General features: G+C 45.4%; 8 non-coding genes across 8 annotated transcripts; all 8 read left to right on the top strand.

Annotated features, from left to right (window-relative positions):
• Window positions 1-614: 614 nt before the first annotated feature.
• Window positions 615-686, top strand: TRNAQ-UUG (transfer RNA glutamine (anticodon UUG)). Its single transcript has one exon. It is a non-coding gene; the product is annotated as a tRNA-Gln (tRNA).
• A 1122-nt stretch (window positions 687-1808) lies between these two features.
• Window positions 1809-1880, top strand: TRNAQ-UUG (transfer RNA glutamine (anticodon UUG)). The gene has a single exon. It is a non-coding gene; the product is annotated as a tRNA-Gln (tRNA).
• A 1122-nt stretch (window positions 1881-3002) lies between these two features.
• On the top strand, window positions 3003-3074 carry TRNAQ-UUG (transfer RNA glutamine (anticodon UUG)). The gene has a single exon. It is a non-coding gene; the product is annotated as a tRNA-Gln (tRNA).
• Window positions 3075-4196: 1122 nt separating this feature from the next.
• Window positions 4197-4268, top strand: TRNAQ-UUG (transfer RNA glutamine (anticodon UUG)). Its single transcript has one exon. It is a non-coding gene; the product is annotated as a tRNA-Gln (tRNA).
• A 3392-nt stretch (window positions 4269-7660) lies between these two features.
• On the top strand, window positions 7661-7732 carry TRNAQ-UUG (transfer RNA glutamine (anticodon UUG)). Its single transcript has one exon. It is a non-coding gene; the product is annotated as a tRNA-Gln (tRNA).
• Window positions 7733-8854: 1122 nt separating this feature from the next.
• On the top strand, window positions 8855-8926 carry TRNAQ-UUG (transfer RNA glutamine (anticodon UUG)). The gene has a single exon. It is a non-coding gene; the product is annotated as a tRNA-Gln (tRNA).
• Window positions 8927-11242: 2316 nt separating this feature from the next.
• TRNAQ-UUG (transfer RNA glutamine (anticodon UUG)) lies at window positions 11243-11314 on the top strand. The gene has a single exon. It is a non-coding gene; the product is annotated as a tRNA-Gln (tRNA).
• A 1122-nt stretch (window positions 11315-12436) lies between these two features.
• TRNAQ-UUG (transfer RNA glutamine (anticodon UUG)) lies at window positions 12437-12508 on the top strand. Its single transcript has one exon. It is a non-coding gene; the product is annotated as a tRNA-Gln (tRNA).
• The last annotated feature ends 487 nt before the right edge of the window (window positions 12509-12995 follow it).

Below are 12995 nucleotides of genomic sequence, written 5' to 3'. Positions count from 1 at the left end.
TATGACCACCCCACCCAACACCATCTTTGTCAAAGTTTTCTGTCCAAAGACAAGTTTTCAAGTTCAGAGGACATGGATGCTTCAGAACACCTGTGGAATTTAACACTGGTGTATCTATTTCTCCCAGTTTCTCCCATGTTCAAAGTTCTCAACAGGCCTCATCTCTACTCCTCCACAGTGATTGCCAGCATCCCATTTTGGCCCCAAAGACCTTGATTTCCTGTTCTCCCATTACTCACTCCTGAAACTCCAATTCTGCTTGCACCATCTCTGGACTTCCTCCATCATAAACAGTTCCTGCACTCTTGTCCTGCAAAGAATACATCTGTGGGCACGCAGTTTGAAAGGCATAGGCCAGCGAGCCCAGTGTGCTCTTCTCAGATCATTTGTTCTCTCCTAAAGCCCACCACCAGCCTAACCTGCAGCAGATACATTAATTTTGCCTTGGAGAGGTCTTTTTGACCCTTTCTTTCCCCTTGGTATGCAACATGTTCTGGAGTTGGTCTCAGGGTAAGTTCTATTAAGATTCAAATTTAATAGGGTTAAAGGGGAAGGGGGCTTAACCTCCGGACATATGTATACAACAAAATGGAGAGCGTATGAGATGGCTCAAGGGTTCCATGGTGTAATGGTTAGCACTCTGGACTTTGAATCCAGCGATCCGAGTTCGAATCTCGGTGGGACCTACTTTGGAGGCGCAGTGTAGATTTCTTCTTGGAATATGAATTTGTGTCTTACGGTCACAAAGGCCAGTGATAGCAGAAGCTGCTGCTAACGTGGCTGGTTGTGGATATAGTGAGCGTGGCCAGTGTAGATTTCTTCTTAGAATATGAATTTGTGTCTCACAGCCACAAAGGCCAGTGATAGCAGAAGTGGCTGCTAACATGGCTGGTTGTGGATGTATTGAGCGTGGTCAGCGTGACCTTCTTTGGAGGCTCAGCGTAGATTTCTTCTTGGAATATGAATTTGTGTCTTATGGCCACAAAGGCCAGTGATAGCAGAAGCTGCTAACTTGCTGTTTGTGGATGTAGTTTGCGTGGTCAGCCGATTGCCAAGGCAAAATGATGACGCAGAGAGCTGTATTTAAAGAGTATATCTGCAACCCTAAGTACTTTTACCAGGAGCAGGAGGGAGGGGCTAAGTTCTCCTCGTTGCTCAAATTTAGCAGTACATGACAATTAGGGAAATTCATCTTATGACCACCCCACCCAACACCATCTTTGTCAAAGTTTTCTGTCCAAAGACAAGTTTTCAAGTTCAGAGGACATGGATGCTTCAGAACACCTGTGGAATTTAACACTGGTGTATCTATTTCTCCCAGTTTCTCCCATGTTCAAAGTTCTCAACAGGCCTCATCTCTACTCCTCCACAGTGATTGCCAGCATCCCATTTTGGCCCCAAAGACCTTGATTTCCTGTTCTCCCATTACTCACTCCTGAAACTCCAATTCTGCTTGCACCATCTCTGGACTTCCTCCATCATAAACAGTTCCTGCACTCTTGTCCTGCAAAGAATACATCTGTGGGCACGCAGTTTGAAAGGCATAGGCCAGCGAGCCCAGTGTGCTCTTCTCAGATCATTTGTTCTCTCCTAAAGCCCACCACCAGCCTAACCTGCAGCAGATACATTAATTTTGCCTTGGAGAGGTCTTTTTGACCCTTTCTTTCCCCTTGGTATGCAACATGTTCTGGAGTTGGTCTCAGGGTAAGTTCTATTAAGATTCAAATTTAATAGGGTTAAAGGGGAAGGGGGCTTAACCTCCGGACATATGTATACAACAAAATGGAGAGCGTATGAGATGGCTCAAGGGTTCCATGGTGTAATGGTTAGCACTCTGGACTTTGAATCCAGCGATCCGAGTTCGAATCTCGGTGGGACCTACTTTGGAGGCGCAGTGTAGATTTCTTCTTGGAATATGAATTTGTGTCTTACGGTCACAAAGGCCAGTGATAGCAGAAGCTGCTGCTAACGTGGCTGGTTGTGGATATAGTGAGCGTGGCCAGTGTAGATTTCTTCTTAGAATATGAATTTGTGTCTCACAGCCACAAAGGCCAGTGATAGCAGAAGTGGCTGCTAACATGGCTGGTTGTGGATGTATTGAGCGTGGTCAGCGTGACCTTCTTTGGAGGCTCAGCGTAGATTTCTTCTTGGAATATGAATTTGTGTCTTATGGCCACAAAGGCCAGTGATAGCAGAAGCTGCTAACTTGCTGTTTGTGGATGTAGTTTGCGTAGTCAGCCGATTGCCAAGGCAAAATGATGACGCAGAGAGCTGTATTTAAAGAGTATATCTGCAACCCTAAGTACTTTTACCAGGAGCAGGAGGGAGGGGCTAAGTTGTCCTCGTTGCTCAAATTTAGCAGTACATGACAATTAGGGAAATTCATCTTATGACCACCCCACCCAACACCATCTTTGTCAAAGTTTTCTGTCCAAAGACAAGTTTTCAAGTTCAGAGGACATGGATGCTTCAGAACACCTGTGGAATTTAACACTGGTGTATCTATTTCTCCCAGTTTCTCCCATGTTCAAAGTTCTCAACAGGCCTCATCTCTACTCCTCCACAGTGATTGCCAGCATCCCATTTTGGCCCCAAAGACCTTGATTTCCTGTTCTCCCATTACTCACTCCTGAAACTCCAATTCTGCTTGCACCATCTCTGGACTTCCTCCATCATAAACAGTTCCTGCACTCTTGTCCTGCAAAGAATACATCTGTGGGCACGCAGCTTGAAAGGCATAGGCCAGCGAGCCCAGTGTGCTCTTCTCAGATCATTTGTTCTCTCCTAAAGCCCACCACCAGCCTAACCTGCAGCAGATACATTAATTTTGCCTTGGAGAGGTCTTTTTGACCCTTTCTTTCCCCTTGGTATGCAACATGTTCTGGAGTTGGTCTCAGGGTAAGTTCTATTAAGATTCAAATTTAATAGGGTTAAAGGGGAAGGGGGCTTAACCTCCGGACATATGTATACAACAAAATGGAGAGCGTATGAGATGGCTCAAGGGTTCCATGGTGTAATGGTTAGCACTCTGGACTTTGAATCCAGCGATCCGAGTTCGAATCTCGGTGGGACCTACTTTGGAGGCGCAGTGTAGATTTCTTCTTGGAATATGAATTTGTGTCTTACGGTCACAAAGGCCAGTGATAGCAGAAGCTGCTGCTAACGTGGCTGGTTGTGGATATAGTGAGCGTGGCCAGTGTAGATTTCTTCTTAGAATATGAATTTGTGTCTCACAGCCACAAAGGCCAGTGATAGCAGAAGTGGCTGCTAACATGGCTGGTTGTGGATGTATTGAGCGTGGTCAGCGTGACCTTCTTTGGAGGCTCAGCGTAGATTTCTTCTTGGAATATGAATTTGTGTCTTATGGCCACAAAGGCCAGTGATAGCAGAAGCTGCTAACTTGCTGTTTGTGGATGTAGTTTGCGTGGTCAGCTGATTGCCAAGGCAAAATGATGACGCAGAGAGCTGTATTTAAAGAGTATATCTACAACCCTAAGTACTTTTACCAGGAGCAGGAGGGAGGGGCTAAGTTGTCCTCGTTGCTCAAATTTAACAGTACATGACAATTAGGGAAATTCATCTTATGACCACCCCTCCCAACACCATCTTTGTCAAAGTTTTCTGTCCAAAGACAAGTTTTCAAGTTCAGAGGACATGGATGCTTCAGAACACCTGTGGAATTTAACACTGGTGTATCTATTTCTCCCAGTTTCTCCCATCTTCAAAGTTCTCAACAGGCCTCATCTCTACTCCTCCATAGTGATTGCCAGCATCCCATTTTGGCCCCAAAGACCTTGATTTCCTGTTCTCCCATTACTCACTCCTGAAACTCCAATTCTGCTTGCACCATCTCTGGACTTCCTCCATCATAAACAGTTCCTGCACTCTTGTCCTGCAAAGAATACATCTGTGGGCACGCAGTTTGAAAGGCATAGGCCAGCGAGCCCAGTGTGCTCTTCTCAGATCATTTGTTCTCTCCTAAAGCCCACCACCAGCCTAACCTGCAGCAGATACATTAATTTTGCCTTGGAGAGGTCTTTTTGACCCTTTCTTTCCCCTTGGTATGCAACATGTTCTGGAGTTGGTCTCAGGGTAAGTTCTATTAAGATTCAAATTTAATAGGGTTAAAGGGGAAGGGGGCTTAACCTCTGGACATATGTATACAACAAAATGGAGAGCGTATGAGATGGCTCAAGGGTTCCATGGTGTAATGGTTAGCACTCTGGACTTTGAATCCAGCGATCCGAGTTCGAATCTCGGTGGGACCTACTTTGGAGGCGCAGTGTAGATTTCTTCTTGGAATATGAATTTGTGTCTTACGGTCACAAAGGCCAGTGATAGCAGAAGCTGCTGCTAACGTGGCTGGTTGTGGATATAGTGAGCGTGGCCAGTGTAGATTTCTTCTTGGAATATGAATTTGTGTCTCACAGCCACAAAGGCCAGTGATAGCAGAAGTGGCTGCTAACATGGCTGGTTGTGGATGTATTGAGCGTGGTCAGCTTTACCTCCTTTGGAGGCTCAGCATAGATTTCTTCTTGGAATATGAATTTGTGTCTCATGGCCACAAAGGCCAGTGATAGCAGAAGCTGCTAACTTGCTGTTTGTGGATGTAGTTTGCGTGGTCAGCCGATTGCCAAGGCAAAATGATGACGCAGAGAGCTGTATTTAAAGAGTATATCTGCAACCCTAAGTACTTTTACCAGGAGCAGGAGGGAGGGGCTAAGTTGTCCTCGTTGCTCAAATTTAGCAGTACATGACAATTAGGGAAATTCATCTTATGACCACCCCACCCAACACCATCTTTGTCAAAGTTTTCTGTCCAAAGACAAGTTTTCAAGTTCAGAGGACATGGATGCTTCAGAACACCTGTGGAATTTAACACTGGTGTATCTATTTCTCCCAGTTTCTCCCATCTTCAAAGTTCTCAACAGGCCTCATCTCTACTCCTCCATAGTGATTGCCAGCATCTCACTTTGGCCCCAAAGACCTTGATTTCCTGTTCTCCCATTACTCACTCCTGAAACTCCAATTCTGCTTGCACCATCTCTGGACTTCCTCCATCATAAACAGTTCCTGCACTCTTGTCCTACAAAGAATACATCTGTGGGCACGCAGTTTGAAAGGCATAGGCCAGCGAGCCCAGTGTGCTCTTCTCAGATCATTTGTTCTCTCCTAAAGCCCACCACCAGCCTAACCTGCAGCAGATACATTAATTTTGCCTTGGAGAGGTCTTTTTGACCCTTTCTTTCCCCTTGGTATGCAACATGTTCTGGAGTTGGTCTCAGGGTAAGTTCTATTAAGATTCAAATTTAATAGGGTTAAAGGGGAAGGGAGTTTAACCTCCGGACATATGTATACAACAAAATGGAGAGCATATGAGATGGCTCAAGGGTTCCATGGTGTAATGGTTAGCACTCTGGACTTTGAATCCAGCGATCCTAGTTCGAATCTCGTTGGGACCTACTTTGGAGGCGTAGTGTAGATTTCTTCTTGGAATATGAATTTGTGTCTTACAGTCACAAAGGCCAGTGATAGCAGAAGCTGCTGCTAACGTGGCTGGTTGTGGATATAGTGAGCGTGGCCAGTGTAGATTTCTTCTTGGAATATGAATTTGTGTCTCACAGCCACAAAGGCCAGTGATAGCAGAAGTGGCTGCTAACATGGCTGGTTGTGGATGTATTGAGCGTGGTCAGCGTGACCTTCTTTGGAGGCTCAGCGTAGATTTCTTCTTGGAATATGAATTTGTGTCTTATGGCCACAAAGGCCAGTGATAGCAGAAGCTGCTAACTTGCTGTTTGTGGATGTAGTTTGCGTGGTCAGCCGATTGCCAAGGCAAAATGATGACGCAGAGAGCTGTATTTAAAGAGTATATCTGCAACCCTAAGTACATTTACCACTAGCAGGAGGGAGGGGCTAAGTTGTCCTCGTTGCTCAAAATTAGCAGTACATGACAATTAGGGAAATTCATCTTATGACCACCCCACCCAACACCATCTTTGTCAAAGTTTTCTGTCCATAGACAAGTTTTCAAGTTCAGAGGACATGGATGCTTCAGAACACCTGTGGAATTTAACACTGGTGTATCTATTTCTCCCATCTTCAAAGTTCTCAACAGGCCTCATCTCTACTCCTCCACAGTGATTGCCAGCATCCCATTTTGGCCCCAAAGACCTTGATTTCCTGTTCTCCCATTACTCACTCCTGAAACTCCAATTCTGCTTGCACCATCTCTGGACCTCCTCCATCATAAACAGTTCCTGCACTCTTGTCCTGCAAATAATACATCTGTGGGCACGCAGTTTGAAAGGCATAGGCCAGCGAGCCCAGTGTGCTCTTCACAGATCATTTGTTCTCTCCTAAAACCCACCACTAGCCTAACCTGCAGCAGATACATTAATTTTGCCTTGGAGAGGTCTTTTTGACCCTTTCTTTCCCCTTGGTATGCAACATGTTCTGGAGTTGGTCTCAGGGTAAGTTCTATTAAGATTCAAATTTAATAGGGTTAAAGGGGAAGGGGGCTTAACCTCCGGACATATGTATACAACAAAATGGAGAGCATATGAGATTGCTCAAGGGTTCCATGGTGTAATGGTTAGCCCTCTGGACTTTGAATCCAGCCATCTGAGTTCGAATCTCGGTGGGACCTACTTTGAAGGCGCATTGTAGATTTCTTCTTGGAATATGAATTTGTGTCTTACGGTCACAAAGGCCAGTGATAGCAGAAGTGGCTGCTAACATGGCTGGTTGTGGATGTATTGAGCGTGGTCAGCGTGACCTTCTTTGGAGGCTCAGCGTAGATTTCTTCTTGGAATATGAATTTGTGTCTTATGGCCACAAAGGCCAGTGATAGCAGAAGCTGTTAACTTGCTGTTTGTGGATGTAGTTTGCGTGGTCTGCCGATTGCCAAGGCAAAATGATGATGCAGAGAGCTGTATTTAAAGAGTATATCTGCAACCCTAAGTACTTTTACCAGGAGCAGGAGGGAGGGGCTAAGTTGTCCTCGTTGCTCAAATTTAGCAGTACATGACAATTAGGGAAATTCATCTTATGACCACCCCACCCAACACCATCTTTGTCAAAGTTTTCTGTCCAAAGACAAGTTTTCAAGTTCTGAGGACATGGATGCTTCAGAACACCTGTGGAATTTAACACTGGTGTATCTATTTCTTCCAGTTTCTCCCATCTTCAAAGTTCTCAACAGGCCCCATCTCTACTCCTCCACGGTGATTGCCAGCATCCCATTTTGGCCCCAAAGACCTTGATTTCCTGTTCTCCAATTACTCACTCCTGAAACTCCAATTCTGCTTGCACCATCTCTGGACCTCCTCCATCATAAACAGTTCCTGCACTCTTGTCCTGCAAAGAATACATCTGTGGGCATGCAGTTTGAAAGGCATAGGCCAGCGAGCCCAGTGTGCTCTTCACAGATCATTTGTTCTCTCCTAAAGCCCACCACTAGCCTAACCTGCAGCAGATACATTAATTTTGCCTTGGAGAGCTCTTTTTGACCCTTTCTTTCCCCTTGGTATGCAACATGTTCTGGAGTTGGTCTCAGGGTAAGTTCTATTAAGATTCAAATTTAATAGGGTTAAAGGGGAAGGGGGCTTAACCTCCGGACATATGTATACAACAAAATGGAGAGCGTAAGAGATTGCTCAAGGGTTCCATGGTGTAATGGTTAGCCCTCTGGACTTTGAATCCAGCGATCTGAGTTCGAATCTCGGTGGGACCTACGTTGAAGGCGCAGTGTAGATTTCTTCTTGGAATATGAATTTGTGTCTTACGGTCACAAAGGCCAGTGATAGCAGAAGCTGCTGCTAACGTGGCTGGTTGTGGATATAGTGAGCGTGGCCAGTGTAGATTTCTTCTTGGAATATGAATTTGTGTCTCACAGCCACAAAGGCCAGTGATAGCAGAAGTGCCTGCTAACATGGCTGGTTGTGGATGTATTGAGCGTGGTCAGCGTGACCTTCTTTGGAGGCTCAGCGTAGATTTCTTCTTGGAATATGAATTTGTGTCTTATGGCCACAAAGGCCAGTGATAGCAGAAGCTGCTAACTTGCTGTTTGTGGATGTAGTTTGCGTGGTCAGCCGATTGCCAAGGCAAAATGATGACGCAGAGAGCTGTATTTAAAGAATATATCTGCAACCCTAAGTACTTTTACCAGGAGCAGGAGGGAGGGGCTAAGTTGTCCTCGTTGCTCAAATTTAGCAGTACATGACAATTAGGAAAATTCATCTTATGACCACCCCACTCAACACCATCTTTGTCAAAGTTTTCTGTCCAAAGACAAGTTTTCAAGTTCAGAGGACATGGATGCTTCAGAACACCTGTGGAATTTAACACTGGTGTATCTATTTCTCCCAGTTTCTCCCATCTTCAAAGTTCTGAACAGGCCTCATCTCTACTCCTCCACAGTGATTGCCAGCATCCCATTTTGGCCCCAAAGACCTTGATTTCCTGTTCTCCAATTACTCACTCCTGAAACTCCAATTCTGCTTGCACCATCTCTGGACTTCCTCCATCATAAACAGTTCCTGCACTCTTGTCCTGCAGAGAATACATCTGTGGGCACGCAGTTTGAAAGGCATAGGCCAGCGAGCCCAGTGTGCTCTTCTCAGATCATTTGTTCTCTCCTAAAGCCCACCACCAGCCTAACCTGCAGCAGATACATTAATTTTGCCTTGGAGAGGTCTTTTTGACCCTTTCTTTCCCCTTGGTATGCAACATGTTCTGGCGTTCGTCTCAGGGTAAGTTCTATTAAGATTCAAATTTAATAGGGTTAAAGGGGAAGGGGGCTTAACCTCCGGACATATGTATGCAACAAAATGGAGAGCGTATGAGATTGCTCAAGGGTTCCATGGTGTAATGGTTAGCACTCTGGACTTTGAATCCAGCGATCCGAGTTCGAATCTCGGTGTGACCTACTTTGGAGGCGCAGTGTAGATTTCTTCTTGGAATATGAATTTGTGTCTTACGGTCACAAAGGCCAGTGATAGCAGAAGCTGCTGCTAACGTGGCTGGTTGTGGATATAGTGAGCGTGGCCAGTGTAGATTTCTTCTTAGAATGTGAATTTGTGTCTCACGGCCACAAAGGCCAGTGATAGCAGAAGTGGCTGCTAACATGGCTGGTTGTGGATGTATTGAGCGTGGTCAGCGTGACCTTCTTTGGAGGCTCAGCGTAGATTTCTTCTTGGAATATGAATTTGTGTCTTATGGCCACAAAGGCCAGTGATAGCAGAAGCTGCTAACTTGCTGTTTGTGGAAGTAGTTTGCGTGGTCAGCCGATTGCCAAGGCAAAATGATGACGCAGAGAGCTGTATTTAAAGAATATATCTGCAACCCTAAGTACTTTTACCAGGAGCAGGAGGGAGGGGCTAAGTTGTCCTCGTTGCTCAAATTTAGCAGTACATGACAATTAGGGAAATTCATCTTATGACCACCCCACTCAACACCATCTTTGTCAAAGTTTTCTGTCCAAAGACAAGTTTTCAAGTTCAGAGGACATGGATGCTTCAGAACACCTGTGGAATTTAACACTGGTGTATCTATTTCTCCCAGTTTCTCCCATCTTCAAAGTTCTGAACAGGCCTCATCTCTACTCCTCCACAGTGATTGCCAGCATCCCATTTTGGCCCCAAAGACCTTGATTTCCTGTTCTCCAATTACTCACTCCTGAAACTCCAATTCTGCTTGCACCATCTCTGGACTTCCTCCATCATAAACAGTTCCTGCACTCTTGTCCTGCAGAGAATACATCTGTGGGCACGCAGTTTGAAAGGCATAGGCCAGCGAGCCCAGTGTGCTCTTCTCAGATCATTTGTTCTCTCCTAAAGCCCACCACCAGCCTAACCTGCAGCAGATACATTAATTTTGCCTTGGAGAGGTCTTTTTGACCCTTTCTTTCCCCTTGGTATGCAACATGTTCTGGAGTTCGTCTCAGGGTAAGTTCTATTAAGATTCAAATTTAATAGGGTTAAAGGGGAAGGGGGCTTAACCTCCGGACATATGTATGCAACAAAATGGAGAGCGTATGAGATTGCTCAAGGGTTCCATGGTGTAATGGTTAGCACTCTGGACTTTAAATCCAGCGATCCGAGTTCGAATCTCGGTGGGACCTACTTTGGAGGCGCAGTGTAGATTTCTTCTTGGAATATGAATTTGTGTCTTACGGTCACAAAGGCCAGTGATAGCAGAAGCTGCTGCTAACGTGGCTGGTTGTGGATATAGTGAGCGTGGCCAGTGTAGATTTCTTCTTGGAATATGAATTTGTGTCTTACGGCCACAAAGGCCAGTGATAGCAGAAAAGGCTGCTAACATGGCTGGTTGTGGATGTATTGAGCGTAGTCAGCGTGACCTTCTTTGGAGGCTCAGCGTAGATTTCTTCTTGGAATATGAATTTGTGTCTTATGGCCACAAAGGCCAGTGATAGCAGAAGCTGCTAACTTGCTGTTTGTGGATGTAGTTTGCGTGGTCAGCCGATTGCCAAGGCAAAATGATGACGCAGAGAGCTGTATTTAAAGAGTATATCTGCAACCCTAAGTACTTTTACCAGGAGCAGGAGGGAGGGGCTAAGTTCTCCTCGTTGCTCAAATTTAGCAGTACATGACAATTAGGGAAATTCATCTTATGACCACCCCACCCAACACCATCTTTGTCAAAGTTTTCTGTCCAAAGACAAGTTTTCAAGTTCAGAGGACATGGATGCTTCAGAACACCTGTGGAATTTAACACTGGTGTATCTATTTCTCCCAGTTTCTCCCATGTTCAAAGTTCTCAACAGGCCTCATCTCTACTCCTCCACAGTGATTGCCAGCATCCCATTTTGGCCCCAAAGACCTTGATTTCCTGTTCTCCCATTACTCACTCCTGAAACTCCAATTCTGCTTGCACCATCTCTGGACTTCCTCCATCATAAACAGTTCCTGCACTCTTGTCCTGCAAAGAATACATCTGTGGGCACGCAGTTTGAAAGGCATAGGCCAGCGAGCCCAGTGTGCTCTTCTCAGATCATTTGTTCTCTCCTAAAGCCCACCACCAGCCTAACCTGCAGCAGATACATTAATTTTGCCTTGGAGAGGTCTTTTTGACCCTTTCTTTCCCCTTGGTATGCAACATGTTCTGGAGTTGGTCTCAGGGTAAGTTCTATTAAGATTCAAATTTAATAGGGTTAAAGGGGAAGGGGGCTTAACCTCCGGACATATGTATACAACAAAATGGAGAGCGTATGAGATTCCTCAAGGGTTCCATGGTGTAATGGTTAGCACTCTGGACTTTGAATCCAGCGATCCGAGTTCGAATCTCGGTGGGACCTACTTTGGAGGCGCAGTGTAGATTTCTTCTTGGAATATGAATTTGTGTCTTACGGTCACAAAGGACAGTGATAGCAGAAGCTGCTGCTAACGTGGCTGGTTGTGGATATAGTGAGCGTGGCCAGTGTAGATTTCTTCTTGGAATATGAATTTGTGTCTCACAGCCACAAAGGCCAGAGATAGCAGAAGTGGCTGCTAACATGGCTGGTTGTGGATGTATTGAGCGTGGTCAGCGTCACCTTCTTTGGAGGCTCAGCATAGATTTCTTCTTGGAATATGAATTTGTGTCTTATGGCCACAAAGGCCAGTGATAGCAGAAGCTGCTAACTTGCTGTTTGTGGATGTAGTTTGCGTGGTCAGCCGATTGCCAAGGCAAAATGATGACGCAGAGAGCTGTATTTAAAGAGTATATCTGCAACCCTAAGTACTTTTACCAGGAGCAGGAGGGAGGGGCTAAGTTGTCCTCGTTGCTCAAATTTAGCAGTACATGACAATTAGGGAAATTCATCTTATGACCACCCCACCCAACACCATCTTTGTCAAAGTTTTCTGTCCAAAGACAAGTTTTCAAGTTCAGAGGACATGGATGCTTCAGAACACCTGTGGAATTTAACACTGGTGTATCTATTTCTCCCAGTTTCTCCCATGTTCAAAGTTCTCAACAGGCCTCATCTCTACTCCTCCACAGTGATTGCCAGCATCCCATTTTGGCCCCAAAGACCTTGATTTGCTGTTCTCCCATTACTCACTCCTGAAACTCCAATTCTGCTTGCACCATCTCTGGACTTCCTCCATCATAAACAGTTCCTGCACTCTTGTCCTGCAAAGAATATATCTGTGGGCACGCAGTTTGAAAGGCATAGGCCAGCGAGCCCAGTGTGCTCTTCTCAGATCATTTGTTCTCTCCTAAAGCCCACCACCAGCCTAACCTGCAGCAGATACATTCATTTTGCCTTGGAGAGGTCTTTTTGACCCTTTCTTTCCCCTTGGTATGCAACATGTTCTGGAGTTGGTCTCAGGGTAAGTTCTATTAAGATTCCAATTTAATAGGGTTAAAGGGGAAGGGGGCTTAACCTCCGGACATATGTATACAACAAAATGGAGAGCGTATGAGATTGCTCAAGGGTTCCATGGTGTAATGGTTAGCACTCTGGACTTTGAATCCAGCGATCCGAGTTCAAATCTCGGTGGGACCTACTTTGGAGGCGCAGTGTAGATTTCTTCTTGGAATATGAATTTGTGTCTTACGGTCACAAAGGCCAGTGATAGCAGAAGCTGCTGCTAACGTGGCTGGTTGTGGATATAGTGAGCGTGGCCAGTGTAGATTTCTTCTTGGAATATGAATTTGTGTCTCACAGCCACAAAGGCCAGTGATAGCAGAAGTGGCTGCTAACATGGCTGGTTGTGGATGTATTGAGCGTGGTCAGCATGACCTTCTTTGGAGGCTCAGCATAGATTTCTTCTTGGAATATGAATTTGTGTCTTATGGCCACAAAGGCCAGTGATAGCAGAAGCTGCTAACTTGCTGTTTGTGGATGTAGTTTGCGTGGTCAGCCGATTGCCAAGGCAAAATGATGACGCAGAGAGCTGTATTTAAAGAGTATATCTGCAACCCTAAGTACTTTTACCAGGAGCAGGAGGGAGGGGCTAAGTTCTCCTCGTTGCTCAAATTTAGCAGTACAT

This window comes from Aquarana catesbeiana, linkage group LG04 (assembly GCF_042186555.1).
Source record: "Aquarana catesbeiana isolate 2022-GZ linkage group LG04, ASM4218655v1, whole genome shotgun sequence".
NCBI classification, from domain to species: Eukaryota; Metazoa; Chordata; class Amphibia; order Anura; family Ranidae; genus Aquarana; species Aquarana catesbeiana.
This window is presented reverse-complemented; position numbering and strand designations above follow the sequence as displayed.